This window comes from Rutidosis leptorrhynchoides, chromosome 11 (assembly GCF_046630445.1).
Source record: "Rutidosis leptorrhynchoides isolate AG116_Rl617_1_P2 chromosome 11, CSIRO_AGI_Rlap_v1, whole genome shotgun sequence".
NCBI lineage: Eukaryota > Viridiplantae > Streptophyta > Magnoliopsida > Asterales > Asteraceae > Rutidosis > Rutidosis leptorrhynchoides.
In genome coordinates, this window is record NC_092343.1 from 256,554,183 (window position 1) to 256,560,000 (window position 5,818).

The following is a 5,818-nucleotide window of genomic DNA, read 5'->3' on the forward strand; positions in this document are numbered from 1 at the left end:
TTTACAACGCAAGGTCTCGGGTAAGATTCAACAACTACTACTTCCAACTAAATTTCGGGACGAAATTTCTTTTGAGGTGTGGATAATGTAACATCCCGCGTTTTTTCGTTAAATTTAATTTTAACACCGTCTTTTTTTTTTAAAAAAAAAAAAACATAATCTTTCGTATTTAAAGTAATAGTTTCCGTGAGTAACGTTCATTATATTTCCGCTATTTAATTATAACATCACTCGGTTACTCGAGCGTTTTTAAAATATTTCGTTGGTTAATTCCCGCACCCGCTTTGAAACTTGAGGGACCGAAGTTGTCAAGTGGGCAAACTAGTTGACTAGGTCAACTAGTCAACCCACCATTCTCATCCATTCAATCCCTCCATCTCTCTCCCTTTTCTCTCTAGCTCAAGAACCCCATTTCTCCCAACTTCACTAAATCATCATCTAAATTCGATCTAGGAGGCTTACAACAAAACAAATTACATTTTCGTGATCCTCTCTTCATCCTCTACGATTTGATACTAACTACACCGATTTTGGGTAACATTTCTAAAACTCTAGATTTCTTTAAATTCGTGTTTTTGACTTGAAATGTTGTTAGTTAGTGTCTATGGCTCGTGTCTAGCATGATTATATGATTTGTATGCTCGATCTTGATGTTTTGGTGTAACTAGCTTGAAAATGAAAAGTGGATGCTTAATCCTTGATTTTGGATGAGTTAATGTTGTTAGATTGTTAAAGTGCATGTTTTAATTGTGTTACTAGTATCATTAGCCACATTTGGATGTGTAGGTTGATTAAGGAAACTTCAAAAACCCGATTAATGATTTTGTGATGTTTGACTAGGGTTTGATAGTTCTTGACATGAACTTTTGGATGCTTAAATGCCATGGAATGTTAATTGTTAGTGTCTAGTAGTAATGTATGCTTCATTACCTTCAAAACGGCATATCGTATGTGTAAATTGGATTCCCGAATCATAAAATACGTTTTACGAACTTGAAACTTGAAAATAAACCTTTCTCGATCAATTGACGAGTTTTCGTTTATTGTAAATGATGTTTTTGATTGATGATATGTGGTTAGTTGTATTCCTTGTTGAAATAGCTTTCCGATGATATAAAATACATGTTCTAATTGTTTGCGGATCATAAAATGTGATTGTTTGTGTTTTGGTTCGTGCATAATTAAAAAGCAGAAAAATAGCTGAAGCAGCAGGGTGGCGCGGCGCGCCATACCCCCCGCGCGGCGCGCCGAATGGCCTGGACAGATTCTGTCCAAATTGGTCAATTTTTGAATAATGTTTGGCATGCTACGCACCTCCGATTAACATGTAACTTGGCCAACATGCTCATATATGATTTCTAAGATTAGAAAAATAGTTCGGAACCCGACCCGAACGTGTTGACTTTCGTTGACTTTGACCGACCAAAGTTTGACTTTTTGTCAAACTTAACCAAATGATTATGCAACCTTCCTAACTTATTTATATACTTGTATCTTGCATGAAACTTGGCAATTTGATTTCACATGCTAAATAATCGAGTCGTAACGAGCCATAGGACTAATTGAACATCTTTGACCTATCGTGTTTACCGTTATTGATACGACCTATTTGTTTAGGTCAAGACTAGCATTGTTCTTTGCACACGTTTACTTGTCGAAGTACTTTACTACTCGTGCACTCAAGGTGAGATCATAGTCCCACTTTTACTCTTTTTGAACTTACATTTGGGATGAGAAAACATAAACATTTCTTTACTAAGTGAACACAAGTACGGGAAAACAAACATTCTACATACGAGTTTAGAACAAAATCCTCAATTCGATTATCATTAGTTACACTTGCCGGGTGTAAGCGAGAACTTATGTTGTATGGATCCATATGGGTTTGACAAACCCTCATTCAAACGGTTCGCTACCGTTTACGAATGAAATATATTTTCGAGAAACAGTGTATGTTCTAGCACTAAGTGATGGGGTTCAATGGAAGGAAATGTTAAGCGTTGATAATTGGGTGCTCGTGAAACAAACTTTTGGAATGTATTACTATTATTTCATTGATGCAAATCTTGTGGTTCACTTGTACTTACTTACTTAAACCTATGATTTCACCAACGTTTTCGTTGACAGATTTCTATGTTTTTCTCAGGTCATGCACGATATGTGAAACATGCTTCCGCTTACTATTTGATACTTGCATCCGATGTCGAGTATACATGCATTTCATGGAGCGTCTTTTGACTTTACTTTAAACCGTGTCGCCTAGATTTCAATCGTACTTATAACGTTGTAACTTAACTTTTGGTTGAACAATCCTTGTAAACGTTGAAACAATCTTTATTTTGAAATGAAGGCGACATATTTTGGTCAAACGTTATCTTAAAGACTTATAATCAGGTAATGGGACCCACGTAGCCGACGCCGTCACTTGACGATTTGTCGGGGTCGCTACAGTAACCCTCTAAGTTCTGTCTTGAGCTTATTGACCTCGGTTCTGGGACGGTACTTCTCGTTCATCAAGTGCTTGAATGCTGACCACGGTAGTGCGTACGCATCATCTTGTCCCACTTGCTCTAGATAGGTATTCCACCATGTTAACGCAGAACCTGTGAAGGTATGCGTAGCGTACTTCACTTTGTCCTCTTCAGTACACTTACTTATGGCAAACACCGATTCAACCTTCTCGGTCCACCGTTTCAATCCGATCGGTCCTTCGGTTCCATCAAATTCCAAAGGTTTGTAGGCAGTGAATTCTTTGTAGGTGCATCCTACACGATTTCCTGTACTGCTAGATCCAAGGTTATTGTTGGTATGTAGCGCAGCCTGTACTGCGGCTATGTTTGAAGCTAGAAAAGTACGGAATTCCTCTTCATTCATATTCACGGTGTGTCGAGTAGTCGGTGCCATTTCCTTCAAAATAGTTAAATGGAACAAGTTAATCATACAGAATATTAAGAGTAGTTAATAGTATTTCGTATCATAATATGAACTCATTTATAAAAGCTTTTTCTTCATATTAGCGTTTTATAAGTTTAAATTCGGGTAGTACCTACCCGTTAAGTTCATACTTAGTAGCTAATATACAATTCAACTACTACAATTCTATATGAAAAACTGATTATAATAATATTTCGCGTTCAAACTTTTATACAATATTTTACAAACTTACAATACCGCTTATTTTACATAAAGCATGAAATATAGCACACAATAACTTTGATACAAGATAGTTGTGAAGACAATTCTAGCTAGTACACAAGTCGTTCAGCAAAGGCAATAAAGACACGTAATTCATACGTCCAGAAACAAGTCATGCATTCTGGTTTTACTAGGACTACTTCCCATCCTTGGTCTTGTGCAACATAACCGTTATGGCCGTTGATAAGACAGCGTGTTGTAACGTCATCAAAGGGACGAGGGTTACGTAATGTCCAACAGTCCCGTAATAATCTAAAAACCTCATTTCTTACCCCAATTACCGACTCCGTCACTTGTGGAAACGTTTTGTTTAATAGTTGTAGCCCGATGTTCTTGTTCTCACTTTGGTGAGAAGCGAACATTACTAATCCGTAAGCATAACATGCTTCTTTATGTTGCATGTTAGCCGCTTTTTCTAAATCACGAAGTCCAATATTCGGATATATTGAGTCAAAATAATTTCTTAACCCGTTGCGTAAAATAGCATTTGGGTTCCCCGCAATATATGCGTCAAAGTAAACACATCGTAACTTATGGGTTTCCCAATGTGATATCCCCCATCTTTCAAACGAAAGTCTCTTATAAACCAAGACATTCTTAGAACGTTCTTCGAATGTCTTACAAACTGATCTCGCCTTAAATAGTTGTGCCGAGGAATTCTGACCGACTCTAGACAAGATTTCATCAATCATGTCTCCGGGTAGGTCTCTTAAAATATTGGGTTGTCTATCCATTTTGCGTTTATATACTGTAAAATAGACAAGAGTTAGATTCATAAAAAAAAAATACTTATTAATACAAGCAATTTTTACATATATCATAAAGCATAAGCACACTATATTACATATATTACACCACATGAATACAACTATCTTATTCCGACTCGCTTGTTTCTTCTTCTTCGGTTTTGGTTCGTTTTGCCAAGTTTCTAGGGATATATGATTTTCCCCTAATATGAGCCGTCGTTATCCACATTGGTTTAGAAAAACCTGGTGGTTTAGAGGTTCCTGGGTCATTGTTACAACTTAAGGACTTCGGGGGTTGACGATACATATAAAGTTCATCGGGGTTGGAATTAGATTTCTCTATTTTTATGCCCTTTCCCTTATTATTTTCTTTTGCCTTTTTAAATTCAGTTGGGGTAATTTCTATAACATCATCGGAATTCTCGTCGGAATCCGATTCATCGGAGAATTGGTAATCCTCCCAATATTTTGCTTCCTTGGCGGAAACACCATTGACCATAATTAACTTTGGTCGGTTGGTTGAGGATTTTCTTTTACTTAACCGTTTTATTATTTCCCCCACCGGTTCTATTTCTTCATCCGGTTCCGATTCTTCTTCCGGTTCCGATTCTTCTTCCGGTTCCGACTCTTCTTCCGGTTCCTCTTCGGGAACTTGTGAATCAGTCCACAAATCATTCCAATTTACATTTGACTCTTCATTATTATTAGGTGAGTCAATGGGACTTGTTCTAGAGGTAGACATCTATCACATAATATCAAACACGTTAAGAGATTAATATATCACATAATATTCATATGTTAAAAATATATAGTTTCCAACAAAAATGTTAAGCAATCATTTTTAAAGAAAACACGGTCGAAGTCCAGACTCACTAATGCATCCTAACAAACTCGATAAGACACACTAATGCAAATTTTCTGGTTCTCTAAGACCAACGCTCTGATACCAACTGAAATGTCCCGTTCTTATTGATTAAAAACGTTCCATATTAATTGATTTCGTTGCGAGGTTTTGACCTCTATATGAGACGTTTTTCAAAGACTGCATTCATTTTTAAAACAAACCATAACCTTTATTTCATAAATAAAGGTTTAAAAAGCTTTACGTAGATTATCAAATAATGATAATCTAAAATATCCTGTTTACACACGACCATTACATAATGGTTTACAATACAAATATGTTACATCGAAATCAGTTTCTTGAATGCAGTTTTTACACAATATCATACAAACATGGACTCCAAATCTTGTCCTTATTTTAGTATGCAACAGCGGAAGCTCTTAATATTCACCTGAGAATAAACATGCTTTAAACGTCAACAAAAATGTTGGTGAGTTATAGGTTTAACCTATATATATCAAATCATAATAATAGACCACAAGATTTCATATTTCAATACACATCCCATACATAGAGATAAAAATCATTCATATGGTGAACACCTGGTAACCGACATTAACAAATGCATATATAAGAATATCCCCATCATTCCGGGACACCCTTCGGATATGATATAAATTTCGAAGTACTAAAGCATCCGGTACTTTGGATGGGGTTTGTTAGGCCCAATAGATCTATCTTTAGGATTCGCGTCAATTAGGGTGTCTGTTCCCTAATTCTTAGATTACCAGACTTAATAAAAAGGGGCATATTTGATTTCGATAATTCAACCATAGAATGTAGTTTCACGTACTTGTGTCTATTTTGTAAATCATTTATAAAACCTGCATGTATTCTCATCCCAAAAATATTAGATTTTAAAAGTGGGACTATAACTCACTTTCACAGATTTTTTTTTTACTTCGTCGGGAAGTAAGACTTGGCCACTGGTTGATTCACGAACCTATAACAATATATACACATACATATATAT